Here is a 23659-nt window from a genome sequence, read left to right on the forward strand (position 1 = left end):
TGCACAAAGGATTTCTGCCGGAAGTGCACGGAGGCCGGAGTAGCTGCAAAAGTCGTGGTTCCCAGCAATGCAGTCTGGCGTGGGGAGGCAAGGACTTACCTCCACCAAACTTGGACTGAAGAGTCACTGGACTGTGGGAGTCACTTAGACAGAGTTGCTGGATTCGAGGGACCTCGCTCGTCGTGCTGAGAGGAGACCCAAGGGACCGGTAATGCAGCTTTTTGGTGCCTGCGGTTGCAGGGGGAAGATTCCGTCGACCCACGGGAGATTTCTTCGGAGCTTCTAGTGCAGAGAGGAGGCAGACTACCCCCACAGCATGCACCACCAGGAAAACAGTCGAGAAGGCGGCAGGATCAGCGTTACAGAGTTGCAGTAGTCGTCTTTGCTACTATGTTGCAGGTTTGCAGGCTTCCAGCGCGGTCAGCAGTCGATTCCTTGGCAGAAGGTGAAGAGAGAGATGCAGAGGAACTCGGATGAGCTCTTGCATTCGTTATCTAAAGTTTCCCCAGAGACAGAGACCCTAAATAGCCAGAAAAGAGGGTTTGGCTACCTAGGAGAGAGGATAGGCTAGCAACACCTGAAGGAGCCTATCAGAAGGAGTCTCTGACGTCACCTGGTGGCACTGGCCACTCAGAGCAGTCCAGTGTGCCAGCAGCACCTCTGTTTCCAAGATGGCAGAGGTCTGGAGCACACTGGAGGAGCTCTGGACACCTCCCAGGGGAGGTGCAGGTCAGGGGAGTGGTCACTCCCCTTTCCTTTGTCCAGTTTCGCGCAAGAGCAGGGCTAAGGGGTCCCTGAACCGGTGTAGACTGGCTTATGCAGAATTGGGCACATCTGTGCCCAAGAAAGCATTTCCAGAGGCTTGGGGAGGCTACTCCTCCCCTGCCTTCACACCATTTTCCAAAGGGAGAGGGTGTAACACCCTCTCTCAGAGGAAGTTCTTTGTTCTGCCATCCTGGGCCAGGCCTGGCTGGACCCCAGGAGGGCAGATGCCTGTCTGAGGGGTTGGCAGCAGCAGCAGCTGCAGTGAAACCCTGGGAAAGGCAGTTTGGCAGTACCATGGTCTGTGCTACAGACCACTGGGATCATGGGATTGTGCCAACTATGCCAGGATGGCATAGAGGGGGCAATTCCATGATCATAGACATGTTACATGGCCATATTCGGAGTTACCATTGTGAAGCTACATATAGGTAGTGACCTATATGTAGTGCATGCGTGTAATGGTGTCCCCGCACTCACAAAGTCCGGGGAATTGGCCCTGAACAATGTGGGGGCACCTTGGCTAGTGCCAGGGTGCCCTCACACTAAGTAACTTAGCACCCAACCTTTACCAGGTAAAGGTTAGACATATAGGTGACTTATAAGTTACTTAAGTGCAGTGTAAAATGGCTGTGAAATAACGTGGACGTTATTTCACTCAGGCTGCAGTGGCAGGCCTGTGTAAGAATTGTCAGAGCTCCCTATGGGTGGCAAAAGAAATGCTGCAGCCCATAGGGATCTCCTGGAACCCCAATACCCTGGGTACCTCAGTACCATATACTAGGGAATTATAAGGGTGTTCCAGTAAGCCAATGTAAATTGGTGAAATTGGTCACTAGCCTGTTAGTGACAATTTGGAAAGAAATGAGAGAGCATAACCACTGAGGTTCTGATTAGCAGAGCCTCAGTGAGACAGTTAGTCACTACACAGGTAACACATTCAGGCACACTTATGAGCACTGGGGCCCTGGGTGACAGGGTCCCAGTGACACATACAACTAAAACAACATATATACAGTGAAAAATGGGGGTAACATGCCAGGCAAGATGGTACTTTCCTACACAACCCCCCCCCCCCAAACGAAGGACAATAAGACTAGCCATGACCTGATGAGTCTTCATTGTCTAAGTGGAAATATCTGGAGACTCCATCTGCATTGGAGTGGCTACTCCCAGGTCTATGTTCCACTGTATAGTCCATTCCCTGTAGGGATATGGACCACCTCAATAATTTAGGATTTTCTCCTTTCATTTGTTTTAGCCAAAGTAGAGGTTTGTGGTCTGTCTGAACAATGAAGTGAGTGCCAAACAGGTATGGCCTCAACTTCTTCAGAGCCCAGACCACAGCAAAGGCCTCCCTCTCTATGGCAGACCAACGCTTTTCTCTAGGGGTCAACCTCCTACTAATAAAAGCAACAGGTTGATCCTGGCCCTCAGAATTAAGTTGTGATAGGACTGCCCCTACTCCTAATTCAGATGCATCAGTTTGGACATAGAATTTTTTAGAGTAACAAGGGCTTTTCAGGACAGGTGCAGAGCACATGGCCTGCTTCAGCTCCTCAAAAGCTTTCTGACAGTTTGCTGTCCATAATACCTTTTTAGGCATTTTCTTGGATGTGAGGTCATTAAGAGGGGCTGCAATGGAGCCATAGTTCTTAATGAACCTCCTGTAATACCCAGTGAGGCCTAGGAAGGCTCTCACCTGAGTCTGAGTGGTAGGGGGAACCCAATCAATAATTGTTTGGATTTTCCCCTGTAGTGGTGCAATCTGTTCCCCACCAACAAGGTGTCCCAGATAAACCACCTTACCCTGCCCTATCTGGCACTTTGAAGCCTTGATAGTGAGGCCTGCCTTTTGCAGGGCCTCTAAAACTTTCCATAGGTGGACCAGGTGATCATCCCAGCTGGAGCTAAAGACAGCTATATCGTCCAAATATGCTGCACTGAAAGCCTCCAGCCCTTGCAGGACTGTGTTCACCAACCTTTGAAAAGTGGCAGGTGCATTTTTCAATCCAAAAGGCATTACTGTAAATTGGTAATGGCCTCCAATGGTTGAAAATGCAGTTTTAGGTTAAGCATCTTCTGACAATTTGATCTGCCAATACCCTGCAGTCAAATCAAAAGTGCTTAGATACTTGGGAGATGCCAGTGTATCTATGAGCTCATCTGCCCTGGGTATAGGGTGAGCATCAGTTTTGGTTACCTGGTTGAGACCTCTGTAGTCTACACAAAACCGCATTTCCTTCTTTCCATCCTTGGAATGAGGTTTTGGTACAAGTACCACAGGAGAAGCCCATGCACTTTCAGAGTGATCAACCACTCCCAGTTCTAGCATTTTCTGCACCTCTTGCTTTATGCAGTCCCTGACATGGTCAGGCTGCCTATAGATCTTACTTTTGACAGGTAAACTGTCTCCAGTATCTATAGTGTGCTCACACCAAGAAGTGGTACCTGGCACAGTAGAGAAGAGTTCAGAAAACTGACCCAGGAGATTTATGCAATGGTCTTTCTGCTCAGCAGTAAGACAATCAGCCAAAACTACACCTTCCACAAGAGCATCTTGTTCTGTGGAAGAGAAGAGATCAGGTAGAGGATCACTGTCTTCTTCCTGTCCCTCATCAGTTGCCATGAGCAGGGTGAGATCAGCCCTGTCATAGTAGGGTTTCAGGCGGTTGACATGGAGCACCCTAAGGGGACTCCTGGCAGTGCCTAAGTCAACTAAATAGGTGACTTCACCCTTTTTCTCAACAATTGTGTGGGGTCCACTCCATTTATCTTGGAGTGCTCTTGGGGCCACAGGCTCCAAGACCCACACTTTCTGCCCTGGTTTGTACTGAACCAAAACAGCCTTCTGATCATGCCATTGCTTCTGGAGCTCTTGGCTGGCCTGAAGGTTTTTACTGGCCTTTTTCATATACTCAGCCATCCTTGATCTGAGGCCAAGTACATAATCCACAATATCTTGTTTTGGAGCTTTTAAAGGTTGTTCCCAACCCTCGTTGACAAGTGTTAGTGGACCCCTAACAGGGTGACCAAAGAGGAGTTCAAAGGGGCTGAAGCCCACTCCTTTCTGGGGTACCTCCCTTTAGGCAAAAAGGAGGCATAGTAACAGGATATCCCATCTCCTGCGGAGTTTTTCAGGGAGACCCATAATCATGCCTTTGAGAGTTTTATTAAATCTCTCCACCAGTCCATTTGTTTGTGGATGATAGGGTGTAGTGAACTTGTAAGTCACACCACACTCCTTCCACATGGCCTTTAAGTATGCAGACATGAAATTGCTTCCCCTGTCTGATACTACTTCCTTTGGGAAGCCCACCCTAGAAAATATTCCCAGGAGGGCCTTTGCCACTGCAGGCGCTGTAGTGGTCCTTAAAGGAATTGCTTCAGGATATCTTGTGGCATGGTCCACTACCACCAAGATAAACCTATTGCCTGAAGCAGTAGGAGGGTCAAGGGGACCAACTATGTCAACCCCTACCCTTTCAAAGGGAACCCCAACCACAGGCAGTGGAATAAGGGGTGCCTTTGGAGTGCCACCTGTCTTGCCACTGGCTTGACAGGTTTCACAGGACTTACAAAATTCCTTTGTGTCCTCAGACATCCTAGGCCAATGAAACAGGGGAACAAGCCTGTCCCAAGTTTTCATTTGCCCCAGATGTCCAGCTAGGGGAATGTCGTTGGCTAGAGTTAGGAGGAACTTTCTGTACTCCTGAGGAATCACTAACCTCCTGGCAGTTCCATGTTTAGGATCCCTTGCTTCAGTGTACAAGAGATTGTCCTCCCAGTAAACTCTGTGAGAGTCACTGACATCCCCATTAGCCTGTTTGACAGCTTGCTGTCTTAGACCCTCTAGTGTGGGACAGGTTTGCTGTGCCACACTCAGCTCCTCCCTGGCAGTCCCCCCTTCACCCAAAAGCTCAGCAGTGTCTGCTTCCAGCTCTTCTGGTGTAGGTTCTGCACAGGGTGGAAATTCTTCTTCCTCAGAAGTAGAATCCACTGTAGAGGGAGGGATAGTAGGAAGTGGTTTGCTTCTACTAGCCCTAGCTTTAGGGAGCACTTGGTCCATTTTTCCAGGATCCAAGCTTCCCTGTCCTTTTTGCTTTTTGGCCTGAGCCCTGGTTAAAGCAAAAATATGCCCTGGGATGCCCAGCATTGCTGCATGGGCCTCCAACTCCACATCTGACCAAGCTGATGTCTCCAAATCATTTCCTAGTAGACAGTCTACAGGTAAATCTGTGGCTACCACAACTTTCTTTGGACCAGTAACCCCCCCCCAGTTGAGATTAACAACAGCCATGGGGTGGCTAAGTGTGTTGTTGTGAGCATCGGTTACTTGGTACTGGTGACCAAGTAGGTGTTGTTCAGGGTGGACCAGTTTCTCTATGACCATAGTCACACTGGCCCCAGTGTCCCTGTAGGCCTGAACCTCAACACCATTTATTAGGGGTAGCTGCTTGTACTTATCCATATTAAGGGGACAAGCAACTAAGGTGGCTAAATCAATAGCCCCCTCAGAGACTAATATAGCCTCTGTGGTCTCCCTAACCAGACCAACCCCAACTAAGTTACCAATAGTGAGCCCAGCTACTCCCTTGGATTGGCTATTAGTAGGTTTTCTCCCACCACCACTGCTATTAGTAGGGACACTAGGGGTTGCAGTAGGGGTTGTAGTGGTAGGAGGCTTGGTGCTTTTCTTTGGACAACTGGGATCTGTTGTCCAATGGCCTTTTACTTTACATAAATAGCACCATGGTTTCTTTTCTTTGTTTTGATTAAAAGAGGATTTGGGCCCACCACCCCCACCAGAGTGTTTTTGTGGGCCTGATGAAGACTCATTTTTAGATTTGTCCCCACCCTTGTCAGAAGACTTACCATCCTTCTTTTTGTTGCCATCTTTGTCACCCCCTGTATGAACTTTTCTGTTCACCCTTGTTCTGACCCATTTGTCTGCCTTCTTTCCCAATTCTTGGGGAGAGGTCAGATCAGAGTCCACCAAGTACTGGTGCAACAAATCAGACACACAATTATTAAGAATATGCTCTCTCAGGATCAAGTTATACAGGCTGTCATAATCAGTAACTTTACTGCCATGTAACCACCCCTCCAAGGCCTTCACTGAATGGTCAATGAAATCAACCCAGTCTTGTGAAGACTCCTTTTTGGTCTCTCTGAACTTTATCCTGTATTGTTCAGTGGTTAAGCCATAACCATCCAGGAGTGCATTCTTAAGAACTGTAAAATTATTGGCATCACTTTCTTTCACAGTAAGGAGCCTATCCCTACCTTTTCCACTAAATGATAGCCATAGGATAGCAGCCCACTGCCTTTGAGGGACATCCTGTACAACACAGGCCCTCTCAAGTGCAGCAAACCACTTGTTAATGTCATCCCCCTCCTTATAAGGGGGAACTATCTTATGCAGATTCCTGGAATCATGCTCTTTTGCAGGATGACTATGGGGAATACTGCTGCTGCCACCATGGGTTTCAAAACCCAACTTCTGTCTTTCCTTCTCTAATTCTAAAGACTGTCTATCCAAATCCAGCTGTTGCTTTTTAAGCTTCAGTCTGGTTTGTTCCACCCTCAACTTATTGAGTTCCCTCTCTAACAATCTGTCATCAGGGTTGGTGGGAGGGACATTCCTAGATACAGAGGTATGATGGGAATGAACAGAAGGAGACCTGTCCCTTACAGAGGGCACCCTAACAGCTTGGCTGACAGTGTAATGTGAGAGCACATCATCTGTATGATGTGACTCCACCTCAGTACCAACTATGCTAGACTGTCTAGTAATGGGCAGGCTAAGAAGTTTCTTTCCTGAATCTTTTCCTGGGGGAGTCCCTGGATCAGATTGGGAACCATTAGCTACTTTTTCAACAGATGGGGCACTTTTAGCCTTATCTTGTTCTCTAAGCATGTTAAGTAACAATTCCAAGGAAGGATTCTTCCCTACACTCAAACCTCTCTCTACACAGAGACTCCTTGCTCCTTTCCAGCTAAGGTGGTCATATGCAAGTTTGGACAGATCAACATTTTGGCCTGTGCCAGACATTTTTTAGAGAGAGTTAAAGTGATAGAAAAAGAGAAAAAAGTTTCCAGAACTTTTTAGAAAGACAGAAAAAAAACTTTTAAAACTTTTTAGAACTTTTTAGAAAGTTTAGAAGTACTTTTCAGCACTTAGAAAAGAGTGAAAAGGGGAAATGCAAAACTTTTTGGTTATGTGTATATACACTGAACTTGTTTTGTATATTTTTCTCTTATGAAAAGTACAATGACAAGAGTGGTAAGTAGTCTCAAAGCACTTATCCCACCGCTGACCAACCAATGTAGGAGGCTGGACTGGCTTGTAGTGAGTACCTAGGGGTACTTGCACCTTGCACCAGGCCCAGTTATCCCTTATTAGTGTATAGGGTGTCTAGCAGCATAGGCTGATAGATAATGGTAGCTTAGCAGAGCAGCTTAGGCTGAACTAGGAGACGAGTGAAGCTCCTACAGTACCACTTAGTGTTATATGCACAATATCATAAGAAAACACAATACACAGATATACTAAAAATAAAGGTACTTTATTTGTATGACAATATGCCAAAAGTATCTCAGTGAGTACCCTCAGTATGAGGATAGCAAATATACACAAGATATATGTACACAATACCAAAATATGCAGTAATAGTATTAGAAAACAGTGCAAACAATGTATAGTTACAATAGGATGCAATGGAGACACATAGGGATAGGGGCAACACAAACCATATACTCCAAAAGTGGAATGCGAACCACGAATGGATCCCAAACCTATGTGACCTTGTAGAGGGTCGCTGGGACTATTAGAAAATAGTAAGGGTTAGAAAAATAGCCCACTCCAAGACCCTGAAAAGTGAGTGCAAAGTGCACTAAAGTTCCCCAAAGGACATAGAAGTCTTGATAGGGGAATTCTGCAGGAAAGACACAAACCAACAATGCAACAACGATGGATTTCCAGTCGAGGGTACCTGTGGAACAAGGGGACCAAGTCCAAAAGTCACAAGCAAGTCGGAGATGGGCAGATGCCCAGGAAATGCCAGCTGTGGGTGCAAAGAAGCTGCTACTGGACTGTAGAAGCTTAGGTTTCTGCAGGAACGACAAGGGCTAGAGACTTTCTCTTTGGAGAACGGATCCCTCACGCCGTGGAGAGTCGTGCAGAAGTGTTTTCCCGCCGAAAGACCGCCAACAAGCCTTGCTAGCTGCAAATCGTGTGGTAAGCGTTTTTGGATGCTGCTGTGGCCCAGGAGGGACCAGGATGTTGCAAATTGCGCCAGGAGAGAGAGGGGACGTCGAGCAAGATAAGGAGCCCTCTCAGCAGCAGGTAGCACCCGGAGAAGTGCCAGAAACAGGCACTACAAGGATGCGTGAAACAGTGCTCACCCGAAGTCGCACAAAGAAGTCCCACGTCGCCGGAGAACAACTTAGGAGGTCGTGCAATGCAGGTTAGAGTGCCGTGGACCCAGGCTGGACTGTGCACAAAGGATTTCCGCCGGAAGTGCACGGAGGCCGGAGTAGCTGCAAAAGTCGTGGTTCCCAGCAATGCAGTCTGGCGTGGGGAGGCAAGGACTTACCTCCACCAAACTTGGACTGAAGAGTCACTGGACTGTGGGAGTCACTTGGACAGAGTTGCTGGATTCGAGGGACCTCGCTCGTCGTGCTGTGAGGAGACCCAAGGGACCGGTAATGCAGCTTTTTGGTGCCTGCGGTTGCAGGGGGAAGATTCTGTCAACCCACGGGAGATTTCTTCGGAGCTTCTAGTGCAGAGAGGAGGCAGACTACCCCCACAGCATGCACCACCAGGAAAACAGTCGAGAAGGCGGCAGGATCAGCGTTACAGAGTTGCAGTAGTCGTCTTTGCTACTATGTTGCAGTTTTGCAGGCTTCCAGCGCGGTCAGCAGTCGATTCCTTGGCAGAAGGTGAAGAGAGAGATGCAGAGGAACTTGGATGAGCTCTTGCATTCGTTATCTAAAGTTTCCCCAGAGACAGAGACCCTAAATAGCCAGAAAAGGGTTTGGCTACCTAGGAGAGAGGATAGGCTAGCAACACCTGAAGGAGCCTATCAGAAGGAGTCTCTGACGTCACCCGGTGGCACTGGCCACTCAGAGCAGTCCAGTGTGCCAGCAGCACCTCTGTTTCCAAGATGGCAGAGGTCTGGAGCACACTGGAGGAGCTCTGGACACCTCCCAGGGGAGGTGCAGGTCAGGGGAGTGGTCACTCCCCTTTCCTTTGTCCAGTTTCGCGCCAGAGCAGGGCTAAGGGGTCCCTGAACCGGTGTAGACTGGCTTATGCAGAATTGGGCACATCTGTGCCCAAGAAAGCATTTCCAGAGGCTGGGGGAGGCTACTCCTCCCCTGCCTTCACACCATTTTCCAAAGGGAGAGGGTGTAACACCCTCTCTCAGAGGAAGTTCTTTGTTCTGCCATCCTGGGCCAGGCCTGGCTGGACCCCAGGAGGGCAGATGCCTGTCTGAGGGGTTGGCAGCAGCAGCAGCTGCAGTGAAACCCTGGGAAAGGCAGTTTGGCAGTACCAGGGTCTGTGCTACAGACCACTGGGATCATGGGATTGTGCCAACTATGCCAGGATGGCATAGAGGGGCAATTCCATGATCATAGACATGTTACATGGCCATATTCGGAGTTACCATTGTGAAGCTACATATAGGTAGTGACCTATATGTAGTGCACGCGTGTAATGGTGTCCCCGCACTCACAAAGTCCGGGGAATTGGCCCTGAACAATGTGGGGGCACCTTGGCTAGTGCCAGGGTGCCCTCACACTAAGTAACTTAGCACCCAACCTTTACCAGGTAAAGGTTAGACATATAGGTGACTTATAAGTTACTTAAGTGCAGTGTAAAATGGCTGTGAAATAACGTGGACGTTATTTCACTCAGGCTGCAGTGGCAGGCCTGTGTAAGAATTGTCAGAGCTCCCTATGGGTGGCAAAAGAAATGCTGCAGCCCATAGGGATCTCCTGGAACCCCAATACCCTGGGTACCTCAGTACCATATACTAGGGAATTATAAGGGTGTTCCAGTAAGCCAATGTAAATTGGTAAAAATGGTCACTAGCCTGTTAGTGACAATTTGGAAAGAAATGAGAGAGCATAACCACTGAGGTTCTGATTAGCAGAGCCTCAGTGAGACAGTTAGTCACTACACAGGTAACACATTCAGGCACACTTATGAGCACTGGGGCCCTGGGTGACAGGGTCCCAGTGACACATACAACTAAAACAACATATATACAGTGAAAAATGGGGGTAACATGCCAGGCAAGATGGTACTTTCCTACACATGGGTCCCATCAATGGCACCTGGATATGTCCCAGGGCATAGAAGTCACCTTTCACTGTGGGCAGATCCTCCACCTGAGGGAAAATGATGTATCTCCTTACGTGTTTCAGCAGGGCAGACAACACTCTGGACAACACGTTGGAAAACATAGGCTGGGACATCCCTGATGCTATGGTCACTGTTGTCTGAAAAGAGCCACTTGCAAGGAAATGGAGCACTGAGAGCACCTGCACGTCAGGGGGGATTCCAGTCGGATGGCGGATTGGTGACATCAGGTCTGGCTCCAACTGGGTACATAGTTCCTGGATTGTGGCACGGTCGAACCGGTAGGTCACGATCAAGGGCCAGATGTAGTAAAGAAGCATTTTGCGAGTTGCAAATAGCGAGTCTTAGCGACTCGCTATTTGCAACTCGCAAAATGTCATGCAGAACGGTGTCTCAGACACCGTCTGCGAGTCGGTATGGGGTCGCAATGACCCACCTCATTAATATTAATGAGGTGGGTCGCAAATTGCGGCCCCATACCGACTATGGGCACTCGCAAACATGGAGGCCTGCTGTAGTCAGCAGACCTCCGTGTTCGTGACTGCTTTAAATAAAGCAGTTTTTTTTTTTTTAAGTGTAGCCCGTTTTCCTTAAAGGAAAACGAGCTGCACTTAAAAAAAAAACCGAAACCTTTAGTTTCGGTATTTTTTCAGGGCAGGGAGTGGTCCCTTGGACCACTCCCTGCCCTGAATTTTTTTTTTTGGGTCCAGTCACAAACTGGAAGGGGTCCCATGGGGACCCCTTCCAATTTGCGAGTGGGTTACCATCCACTTGAAGTGGATGGTAACTGCAACACCATTTGCGACCGCATATGCGGTCGCAAATGGTATTGCATACCACTAGGAATCGCAAATAGGAAGGGAACACCCCTTCCTATTTGCGATTCTGAAATGCATTTTGCGAGTCGGTCCGACTCGCAGAATGCATTTCTGCATAGGAAAATGCGATTTGCAACTCGCAAACGGCAGTTTTTGCCGTTTGCGAGTTGCAAATCCTTTCCTACATCTGGCCCCAAATGTCTCCAATATGTCCCAACTGTCGGTGCCTAAGAAGGACAACAGTGAAGAAACTGTCAGCATTCCTCCAGGTATGTACCCACAGTCACACACAAGAATACAACAGACAATAAACCCATCCGGGAAATGTTTAGAGTGTAGGCCTTGGTATGTGTGACGCAGTAGTAAATGAAGCCATGTGGGCCCCTGAAATGGCGGCTGCCTGACCTCTAAACTGGGACAATGGAATTGTGGGGTAACAGCGCTGGCGTTGCACACCGCCGCGGTAGGCGGTCGTAGAGCGCGGCGCAATCCTGCATTGGTTAACATTGAACCCTATGGGTCCCAGGAGCCAATGAACAGGTGCGTTGGCGGTGATGATGCGCCCCGCCGCGGAAGTCACCGCCGAGGACGTCACCACCATTTTCTATCTGTTGAATCACTAGATACCTGACCTTCGACATGAGAGGACCTACACTGCTAGTGCTGCTGTGACCTCGGTCTGGAAGCGACGATGGCTGCTGCGTCTGGGGAAAGGGCCCCTGCCTTCACATCGGAGGAGTTGGAGAAACTTGTGGATGGGGTCCTCCCCCAGTACACGCTACTCTGCGGTCCTCCTGACCAACAGGTTAGTGCTGAGGGAGCACGTTGAATGGGCTAGGCCTGGGTGGAGAGGGCTGGGTGGAAGAGGGAAGGGGGCAGAGTACGTAGAACAGTTATGCATGGGGATGAATGGGCCACATGGACAGAGTTGGGAGGGGGCCACTCACATTGACGGTGCAATAGGTAATGACTGTTCCTCTTTCCTTGTGCATGTCATGTAGGTCAGCGCCCACCAGAAGAGGGACATTTGGCGTGCCATCGCCAAGGAAGTCCGGACCCTGTGGGCCCACCAGAGACGGGGCACCCACTGCCGTAAGAGATGGGAGGACATTCGCCGCTGCAGCAAGAAGACGGCGGAGGCTTAGCTGGGGATGGCCTCCCAACGTGGGAGGGGTGCCCGTCGCACCATGACCCCCCTGATGTTCCGGATCCTGGCGGTGGCCTACCCGGGGTTGGATGGGCGCTTGAGGGCATCACAGCAGACACAAGGGGGTGAGTACAACCTCATTCTGTAGACTTTGCGTGCAGTGGACGTGTCTGGGTGGGGGAGGTGGGCTGTGGGTGTCCCTAGGCCAGGGCGACTTAGGTAGGCAAGGCCCCTCCGTAATGTAGGCCATGTGGGACTCTACCCCAGATCAGAACAGAGGCAAGTTGATGTATAGTTGCCCCTTTGCCATCCATGTGCGCTGACTTCTACCATTGCCATGTAGGCCATATCCCAGAAATTGCATGTGCGGAGGGCAGGAGCACGGCATAATACATGGGGCTGCTGCGTCTGCCTTGTCCGCCAATGGTAGCGGTATGCCATGCACTAAAACTCTCTTTCTTCTGTCTCCCCCCCTTTTCCTGCTCTCTCTGTCCTTTTGTTCATCAGCATCATCAGGCGGAGGTACAGTGGCACCGGAGCACGAGGGAGCTGCATCCCACATGGCCATGGAGGGCCACACCACAGACTCTGAATGCACCAGTGGGACGGAGGGCGAGGGGAGCTTCACGTCAGCCACAGGATCACCAACCAGCGACACGGACTCGTCCGCCGATGTGAGCTCCCCTGTGGTGGCGGCACCATCTGTGCGCCCCACTTCTACAGGTACAGCCGCCACCTCCCCTACCAGCCCCGCCCTCCCAGCAGCCCCTCAGCGTGTGTCCCGTGCCCGCTCACCCAGGAGGGTGGGCATCACCTTCGCCCCAGGCACCTCAGGCCCTGCCCCAGTCACCCCTGCTGCCCTCAGTGAGGAGGCCATTGACCTCCTCAGGTCACTCACTGTTGGGCAGTCTCCCATTGTGAATGCCATCCAGGGTGTAGAACGAGAGTTGAAACACGGTAATGCATTCCTGGAAGGCATTCATTCTGGTCAGGCTGTCCTTCAGCAAACCCTGCAATCTCTGGCCTCATCACTGATGGCAGCCATTGTCCCTGTGTCTAGCCTCCCCCCTCAAACTTCCTCCACCCAGACCCAATCCCCTGTACCCCAGACCATCCCTAGCACACCATCAGACCAGCAGGCACACAAGTCAACACCCAAAAGTAGCTCAAGCAAACATAGGCACCACACACACCACAGGCACTCACACAAGCATCACACCCATACAGAGACAGCAACATCCACTGTCTCCACTGTGTCCCCCTCCTCCTCTTCTCCCTCCTCCCTCCCAGTCTCGTCTACACACACACCTGCATGCACCACATCTACAGGCACTAGGACTCCCACCAGGACACCCAGCACCACAAGCCGCTCACCTGCACTCACCACCTCCACTCCCATTTACACGTCCCCTGTGTCCTCTCCCAGTGGGTCTGTGACGCCCCCTCCCAAAGTACACAAACGCGGGCACACACACACCCAACATCCATCCACCTCACGACAGCCTTCAGAACATGCACCTGCACCCAAAGCATCAAAAGTTACAGCTCCTACAACCACTTCCTCTTCCTCCACTCCCAGACCCCCTCCAGCTACCCGTCCCAGTGTTCGTCAGAAACTTTTCCTGAGCAACCTTGACCTCTGTCCCATCACCCCCCCCCCTCCAATTCATAGGTCCCGTAGTAGCACCTCAGCCAAAAAGATTCTGGTACCAGTGGTGCCTGTTAGAGGTATGTGGAGTGCACCGGCACCAGGGCAGCCAGTGTGACACGGAGCCAAAGCACTGCCAGTCCACCCCCTGTGAAGCACCAGAAGTTGGACAGTGCCCGAAGGGAGAGGGGAAAGACACCTGCCGGCAAAGCCGCCCACAAGGGTCCCGGGGGGAGTGTTGAGTCAGCTGTGACTCCTCCCAAGGCGGTGAAGGGGCAGAAGAAGTCTCCAAAGTCTGGGAAGAGCAGCACGGCGGAGAAGGCCGCCATCCTCCCCGCTGCCCAAAACGCCACCGCCAGCCCCATCGTCACTGGTCAGGAGACCACCGCCAGAGTCAGTGCCCAGGAGGGCAGCACAACATCCACTGTCCCCACTGTGTCCCCCTCCTCCTCTTCTCCCTCCTCCCTCCCAGTCTCGTCTACACACACACCTGCATGCACCACATCTACAGGCACTAGGACTCGCACCAGGACACCCAGCACCACAAGCCGCTCACCTGCACTCACCACCTCCACTCCCATTTACACGTCCCCTGTGTCCTCTCCCAGTGTGTCTGTGACGCCCCCTCCCAAAATACCCAAACGCCGGCAATCACTCACCCAACATCCATCCCCTCACGACAGCCTTCAGTACCTGCACCTGCACCCAAAACAGCTAAAGTGACGCCTCCTACAACCACCTCCTCTACCTCCACTCCCAGACCCCCTCCAGCTACCCATCCCAGTGTCCGTCAGAAACTGTCCCTCTGTCAAATTGACCTGTTTGCCCCCACACCCCCCCTCCAGTTCATCAGTCCCGTCGTCGCGCCTCAGCCAAAAAGCCTCCAGTGCCAGTGGTGCGTGTTCCAGGTTTTTGGAGTGCACCGTCCACCAGGGCAGGCAGTAGGACCCGGAGCCAAGGCACTGGCAGCCCACCCCCTGTAAAGGCTCTGAAATTGGAGAGTGGACGACGGGACCATGTCAAGACTCCTGGTGGGACAACAACTGAAATGGGATCGAAGGCGATTGGTGAGTCAGCTGTAACTCTAAAGAAGGTGGGGAAGGTCCCGAGGAAGTCTGCCCAGCCTGTTGTGAGTGTCACGGCGGAGAAGTGCGCCATCATTTCCGGCGGTCCATACACAACCGCCAGCATCGTCATGACTGGTCAGGAGACCACCGCCGGAGTCATTGCCCAGGAGGGCCCAAGTATCGTTACTGGTCAGGAGACCACCGCTGGAGTCATTGCCCAGGAGGGCCCAAGTATCGTTACTGGTCAGGAGACCACCGCCGGAGTCAGTGCCCAGGAGGGCCCAAGTATCGTTACTGGTCAGGAGACCACCGCCGGAGTCAGTGCCCAGGAGGGCCCAAGTATCGTTACTGGTCAGGAGACCACCGCCGGAATCAGTGCCCAGGAGGGCCCAAGTATCGTTACTGGTCAGGAGACCACTGGCAAAGTCAGTGCCCAGGAGGGCCCAAGTATCGTTACTGGTCAGGAGACCACCGCCGGAGTCAGTGCCCAGTAGGGACCAGGATCCCACAGCCCCGCTGGGCGATGATGGAACATCATGCCACACACCAATGTCCAGTGTGCAGTTCGTCATGCCACACACCAATGTCCAGTGTAGAGTTCGTCATGCTACACACCAATGTCCAGTGTGGAGTTCGTCATGCCACACACCAATGTCACTATCCGAACCGCCATGTCAGAGAACCGCTGAACAGTCCATAGACCGCCATGTCAAAGCACCGCTGAACAAGGCCAAGACCGCCATGGTGAAGACCGCTGAACAGGGCAAAGACCGCCATGGTGAAGACCGCTGAACAGGGCAAAGACTGCCATGGCTAAGCACCGCTGAACAAGGCCAAGACCGCCATGGTGAAGACCGCTGAACAGGGCAAAGACCGTGTGGGTATGAATAGGCCGCCACATCAGGCATCCTTATCCCTTGTGCAGCTGGGACAGTGACAGGACATGAACTTTCACGGGGAGATTCATCCAGTCTGGGCACCAGTCCCACCCAGTACCAGTAGAGAACTGCATCTACTTGCGATAATGTGGCTTTGCACTCCCCAGGATGGTCCAGAGGGCAAACCACCCACTGTAAAGACTTGAGAGACTGTGGCTTTGCACTCCCCAGGATACACCAATGTGCATGGAGCCCCGTCGTGAATCTGGCTTTGCATTCATCCAGCTGAGGTGCCCCCCCTTCCCTTCCCCCTGAGGTGCCTGTAGTGTTTCAATCTGATGCCCCGGCAGTGTTCTCTCGGATTTTGGTCAGGTATCTATTGTGGGCCTCGCCCATGCATTTTTGGACTGTTGGTGCACGGACATTGTTGTGTACATATCTGCACTACTTCTTGTATTGTATATATAATTATGACAGATTTCGAGATATTATTCTGTATATTTTTATATGACATGTATATTGGCACATTACAATGTTTGCCCACAATTCGCTTTGTCTTTGCATTCTTCCGGGGGAATTGTGGGTTGTTCATGTGATATTTTTGACTGCATTGGTGTGTATGTTGTGATATCTGAGGGTGGGGGTGTTTAGTGGGTGTCCCCCTAACTTTTGCCTCTCCCCTCCCGTGTCGTAGATGCAGTACTCACCGGTATGTTCTGCGCCTACGTCGCTGTTGTTCGTATAGGAGCAGAAAGACAAGGGCAGGTAGGATTTGGAGTTCTGGCTCCATGGAGTCGTCGTTCCTCGTGGGATGTGTTCAGGTGAGCGTTTTCCCATAGCAAAAGCTGTTTCTGCCGTGTTTTTATCCACGGAGAATCCGCCCCGGAAAAGGTGGCGGATTGGTAGGTTATAATACTGTGGGCGGTACATTGTCTTCCGTCTGTCTGTTGGCGTTGACCGCCACGCTGTTTGTCTGTACCGCCGTGGCGGGCGAAGTGTTAAAGTGGCTGTCTTTGTTGGCGGTTACCGCCAGGGTCATAATTCCCTTTTTTTGTCCGCCGGCCTGTTTGCGGTATTTCCGCAGCTTTAACACCGTCCGCCAGGGTTGTAATGACCCCCTAAGTCGACATGGCACTCCCCTCAGAGTGCCATGCCAACCTCACATTGCCTGTGGCATAGGTAAGTCCCACCTCTAGCAGGTCGTACAGCCCTAAGGCAGGGTGCACTATACCTCAGGTGAGGGCATATGTGCATGAGCACTTTGCCCCTACAGTGTCTAAGCAAAACCTTAGACATTGTAAGTGCAGGGCAGCCATAAGAGTATATGGTCTGGGAGTTTGTCAAACACAAACTCCACAGTTCCACAATGGCTACACTGAAAACTGGAAAGTCTGGTATCAAGCTTCTCAGCACAATAAATGCACACTGATGCCAGTGTGCAATTTATTGTAACATACACCCAGAGAGCATCTTAGAGATGCCCCCTGAATACCAATCTGACTTATAGTGTAGGCTGACCAATTTCTGCCAGCCTGCCACATACCAGACATGTTGCTGGCCACATGGGGAGAGTGCCTTTGTCACTCTGTGGCCAGGAACAAAGCCTGTACTGGGTGGAGGTGCTTCACACCTCCTCCTGCAGGAACTGTAAAACCTGGCGGTGAGCCTCAAAGGCTCACCCCTTTTGTTACAGTGCCCCAGGGCATCCCAGCCAGTGGAGATGCCCGCCCCTCCGACCACTGCCCCCACTTTTGGCGGCAAGGCTGGAGGAGATAATGAGAAAAACAAGGAGGAGTCACCCACTAGTCATGACAGCCCCTAAGGTGTCCTAAGCTGAGGTGACCCCTGCCTTTAGAAATCCTCCATCTTAGTTTTGGAGAATTCCCCCAATAGGATTAGGGAGGTGCCTCCCTCACCACAGGGAGGAGGCACAAAGAAGGTGTAGCCACCCTCAAGGACAGTAGCCATGGGCTACTGCCCTCCAAGACCTAAACACACCCCTAAATTTAGAATTTAGGGGCACCCCAGATCCCAGGAAATGAGATTCCTGCAACCTGAAGAAACAAGAAGGACTGCTGACCTACAAGCCTGCAGAGAAGACGGACGACGACAACTGCTTTGGCCCCAACCCTACCGGCCTGTCTCCAACTTTGAAAACCTGCAACCAGCGACGCATCCGACAGGGACCAGCGACCTCTGAAGCCTCAGAGGACTGCCCTGGACTAAAGGACCAAGAAACGTCTGTGAGCAGCGGCTCTGCTCAAAACCAGCTACTTCTTTGCAACAAAGAAGTAACTTCCAAAGACTGCACGTTTCCCACCGGAAGCATGAGACTTCACACTCTGTACCTGAAGCCCCCGGCTCGAGATCCAGGGAACAAACACCACAGGGAGGACTCCCCGGCGACTGCGAGCTCGTGAGTAGCCAGAGACGACCTCCCTGAACACCCACAGCAATGCCTGCAGAGAGAATCCGGAGGCTCCCCCTGACCACGACTGCCTGTAACAAGGGACCCGACGCCAGGAATCAGCACTGCACCCGCAGCCCCCAGGACCTGAAGTAACCGAACTTCAGTGCAGGAGTGACCCCCAGATGACCCTCTGCCTAGCCTCGGTGGTGGCTGTCCAGAGAAGCCCCCCCGTGCCTGCCTGCACTGCTAGAGTGACCCCTGAGTCCCTCCATTGATTCCTACCTGAAACCTGATGCCTGGTTTGCACACTGCACCCGGCCGCCCCTGTGCCGCTGAGGGTGTGTTTTGTGTGCCTACTTGTGTCCTCCCAGTGCTCTACAAAACCCCCCTGGTCTGCCCCTTGAGGACATAGGTACTTACCTGCTAGGAGACTGGAACCGGAGCACCCCTGTTCTCCATAGGCGCCAATGTGTTTTGGGCACCTCTTTGACCTCTGCACCTGACCGGCCCTGAGCAGCTGGTGTGGTAACTTTGGGGTTGCCTTGAACCCCCAACGGTGGGCTGTCTATGTCCCAGGACTGAGACTTGTAAGTGTTTTACTTACCTCACAAACTAACCTTTACTTACCTCCCACAGGAACTGTTGATTTTTGCACTTTGAAAATAGCTTATTGCCATTTTTACAAAGACTGTATATGATATTGCTTTTATTGAAAGTTCCTAAAGTATCTACGTGAAGTACCTTGCAGTTAAACTGTTTACTGCAAATCTTGAACCTGTGGTTCTTAAAATAAACTAAGAAAATATATTTTTCTATATAAAAACCTATTGGCCTGGAGTAATTCTTTGAGTGTGTGTTCCTCATTTATTGCATGTGTGTGTACAACAAATGATTAACACTACCCTCTCATAAGCCTACTGCTTGACCACACTACCACAAAATAGAGCATTAGAATTATCTAATTTTGCCACTATCTTGCCTCTAAGGGCAACCCTTGGACTCTGCGCACACTATTTCTTACTTTGAAATAGTATATACAGAGCCAACTTCCTACACTAGGTCAGAATAAAACATGGAGTAGGTTGGTTAACCACTTCTAGTTGCAAGGGATGTCCCAAAACGTTAAGGACTTTTGCCAGTCCTGTCCCTCCTGCCAAGCCAGTGGCAAAGCAGGTGGGCACTTAAAGGCCCTTTTAATTCTACTGCTGGTGGTTGGGATTCCATTTGAGAGGGTAGGGGTTGATGTTGTTGGCCCCCTTTACTCTCCAACAGCAGCAGGACATAGAGAAATCCTAGTGGTAGTGGATCATGCCACTTTCTGAGGCTATTCGCCTTAGGACCATCACTGCACCTGCAGTGGCCAAAGCCCTCCTGGGTATTTTTTACCAGGTTGGAGTTCCCTAAGGAGGTAGTATCAGACAGGGAGTCAAACTTTATGTCTGCATACTTGAAACATATGCGGCAGGAATGTGGAGTGACTTATAAATTCACTACCCCATACCATCCACAGACCAATGGGCTGGAAGGAAGGTTCAACCAGACCCTAAAAGGCATGATTGGAGGACTCCCTGAAAAACTCAGAAGGAGATGGGATGTCCTACTTCCTTGCCTGCTGTTTGCTTACAGGGAAGTGCCACAAAAGGGAGTAGGTTTTCACCCTTTGAACTCTTGTGTTAGGGGACCACTCAATCTTGTAAGGTAAGCGTGGGAGAGACCTCTCAAAGAGCTCAAACAGGACATTGTGGACTATGTGCTTGACCTATCTTCCAGAATGGCTGAATACATGGAGAAAGCCAACAAAAATCTTCATGCCAGCCAAGAGTTTCAAAAGCTCTGGTATGACCAAAAAGCTGCTATGGTGGAGTTCCAACCAGGGCAGAAAGTTTGGGTGTTTGAGACTATTGCTCCAAGGGGCCCTCCAGGACAAATGGTCTGGGTCCTATCCCATTCTTGAAAGAAAAGGGGAGGTCACTTATCTAGTGGACCTGGGCAGTTGCAAAACCCCAAAAGGATTGTTCATGTCAACCGCCTAAAACCCTACTTTGACAGAGCTAATGTGACCATGCTTATGGTCACAGATGAGGGACTGGAGGATGAGAGTGAACCTCTTCCTGATCTCCTCTTCAGCAATCCCCAAGATGGTTCTGTGGATGGAGTGATCTTGTCAGACACGCTCTCAGGACAACAGCAGACTGATTGCAGGAAAGTGCTAAACCAGTATGCTGGGCTTTTTTCTCTGACCCCTGGGAAGACATACTGGTGTACCCACGATGTGGACACTGGTGACAGCCTGGCTGTCAAGAACACAATTTACAGACAGTCTGACCATGTCAGAGAAAGCATAGAGGCTGAAGTCACGGCAATGATGGATTTGGGTGTCATTGAACCCTCAGAGAGCCCCTGGGCCAGCCCAGTAGTGTTAGACCCCAAACCTCATTCCAAGGGTGACAAGAAATAAATGAGGTTTTGTGTGGACTACAGGGGCCTCAACACAGTAATCAAAACTGATGCACACCCAATTCCAAGAGCTGATGAGCTCATAGACAGACTAGGGGCAGCCAAATATCTGAGTACTTTTGATTTAACATCAGGGTACTGGCAGATTGGCCTGACCTCAGGAGCAAAAGAGAGGTCAGCATTCTCTACTCCTAGTGGGCATTATCAGTTCACTGTTATGCCCTTTGGACTCAAGAATGCGCCTGCCACCTTCCAGAGTTTGGTGAACCAAGTCCTTGCCAGGCTGGAAACGTTTAGTGCAGCTTACTTAGATGATATAGCTGTCTATAGTTCCACTTGGCATGATCACCAGATCCACCAGGGAAAGGTCCTTGAGGCCCTGCAAAAGGCATGCCTCGCTTTTAAGGCCAGTAAGTGCCAGATAGGGCAGGGAAAGTTGTGTACCTGGGCCACCTGGTTGGTGGAGGCCCAGTACAACCTCTACAACCCAAGATTCAGACTATTCTTGCTTGGGAAGCTCCTACAACCCAGACCCAAGTCAGGGCATTCCTTGGCTTGACTGGTTATTACAGGAATTTTGTGAAGGATTATGGCACCATAGTTGCACCCCTCACAGAACCTACCTCCAAGAAGATGCCCAGAAAGTTCAATTGGGCAGTGAGTTGTCAAGAGGCCTTTGACACTCTGAAGAAAGCAATGTGCTCTGCTCCAGTACTTCAAGCACCAGACTACTCAAGAGAATTCATAGTCCAGACAGGTGCTTCAGAGTTGGGAATGGGAGCAGTCCTCTCCCAAAGGAATGATGATGGACATGACCAGCCAGTTGCTTTTATTAGCAAGAACATTCTCCCTAGAGAACACAAATGGAGTTCCATAGAGAGGGAAGCCTTTGCTGTGGTTTGGGCCCTGAAAAAGTTGAGGCTATACTTGTTTGGCTCTCACTTCATTGTTCAGACTGACCGCAGGCCTCTCAGGTGGCTACAACAAATGAAAGGTGAAAATCCCAAACTGCTTAAGTTGTCCATCTCCCTACAGGGAATGGACTTTAAAGTGGAACACAGACCTGGGACTGCCCATACCAATGCAGATGGCCTCTCCAGATTCTTACACTTAGAAGTTGAAGACTCACTAGGGAAAGGATAGTCTCATCCTCTTTAATTTGAGGGGGGGTGGTACTGTGAGAGGAGGCCTCTTTTTGCATGGTTAGCCCCCACTTTTTCCTGATGTTGATGTGTTCTAGAAGTTGGTAGTGCCCAGAGCCCCTGCTAAACAGGTTCCCTGGGCCAGATCTCTTTCCCTAAAACTGTTGTGATGCTTGGCGCAATTGGTTGTACTCTCAAATACCCCTGCAAGTCCCCAGTAGATGGGTACCCCAGTACCCAGGGCAAGAGATATTAAGAGTATGCCCCTGGGGGCAGCAGCACTGATTGTGGCACCACCCCCAAAGGCCCTGCACCCAGATGCACCCAGCATTGCCAATGCAGACTGAGTGTACTGGGCAACCCTAAAAAGATAAACTCGACATGGCACACTCTCTGTGTGCCCTGTCCACCATACACTGCACATGTTATGGGTAAGCTACCCCTCTAGCAGACCTTTCAGCCCTAAGGCAGGGTGCACCATACTATATGTGAGTGTAGGAAAGTACCATCCTGCCTGGCATGTTACTCCCATTTTTACTGTATATATGTTTGTTTTTGCCTGTGTCCCTGGGATCCTGCTAGCTAGGACCCCAGTGCTCATAAAGTGTGGCCTGTATGTGTTCCCTGTGTGGTGCCTAACTGTATCACTGAGGCTCTGCTAACCAGAACCTCAGTGTTTATGCTCTCTCTGCTTTTAAAATTGTCCCTGCAGGCTAGTGACTAATTTTACCAATTCTAATTGGCCCACTGGAACACCCTTATAATCCCCTAGTATATGGTACCTAGGCACCCAGGGTATTCGGGTTCCAGGAGATCCCTATGGGCTGCAGCATTTCTTTTGCCACCCATAGGGAGCTCAGACAATTCTTACACAGGACTGCCACTGCAGCCTGAGTAAAATAATGTCCACGTTATTTCACAGCCATTTAAAACTACACTTATAAGTCACCTATATGTCTAACCCTCATTTAGTGAAGGTTAGGTGCCAAGTTACTTTGTGTGAGGGCACCCTGGCACTAGCCAAGGTGCCCCCACATTATTCAGGGCAATTTCCCCGGACTTTGTGAGAGCGGGGACACCATTACACGTGTGCACTACATATAGGTCAATACCTATATGTTGCGTCACCATGGTAACTCCGAACATGGCCATGTAACATGTCTAGGATCATGGAATTGTCACCCCAATACCATTCTTGTATTGGGGGGACAATTCCATGCATCCCCGGGTCTCCAGCATAGAGCCCGGGTACTGTCAAACTAACTTTCCGGGGTTTTCTCTGCAGCTACCGCTGCTGCAAACCTTCAGACAGGTTTCTGCCTGGGCAGCCCAGTCCCAGGGAGGCAGAACAAAGGATTTCCTCTGAGAGAGGGTGTTACACCCTCTCCCTTTGGAAATAGGTGTGAAGGGCCTGTGAGGAGTAGCCTCTCCTGGCCTCTGGAAATGCTTTGAAGGGCACAGATGGTGCCCTCCTTGCATAAGCCAGTCTGCACCAGTTCAGGGATCCCCCAGCCCCTGCTCTGGCGCGAAATTGGACAAAGGAAAGGGGAGTGACCACTTCCCTGATCAGCACCTCCCAGGGGAGGTGCCCAGAGCTCCTCCAGTGTGGCCCAGACCTCTGCCATCTTGGATACAGAGGTGTGAGGGCACAATGGACACCTTTGAGTGGCCAGTGCCAGCAGGTGACGTCAGAGACCCCTCCTGATAGGTGCTTACCTTTTTCTGTAGCCAATCCTCCTCTGAGGGCTACTTAGGGTCTCTCCTGTGGGTATCTCAGTAGATAACCAATGCAAGAGCTCACCAGAGTTCCTCTGCACTTCCCTCTTTGACTTCTGCCAAGGATCGACCACTGACTGTGCCAGGACGCCTGCAAAACCGCAACAAAGTAGCAAGAAGACTACCAGCAACATTGTAGTGCCTCATCCTGCCAGCTTTCTTGACTGATTCCTGGTGGTGCATGCTC

This window comes from Pleurodeles waltl, chromosome 6 (genome assembly GCF_031143425.1).
Source record: "Pleurodeles waltl isolate 20211129_DDA chromosome 6, aPleWal1.hap1.20221129, whole genome shotgun sequence".
NCBI classification, from domain to species: Eukaryota; Metazoa; Chordata; class Amphibia; order Caudata; family Salamandridae; genus Pleurodeles; species Pleurodeles waltl.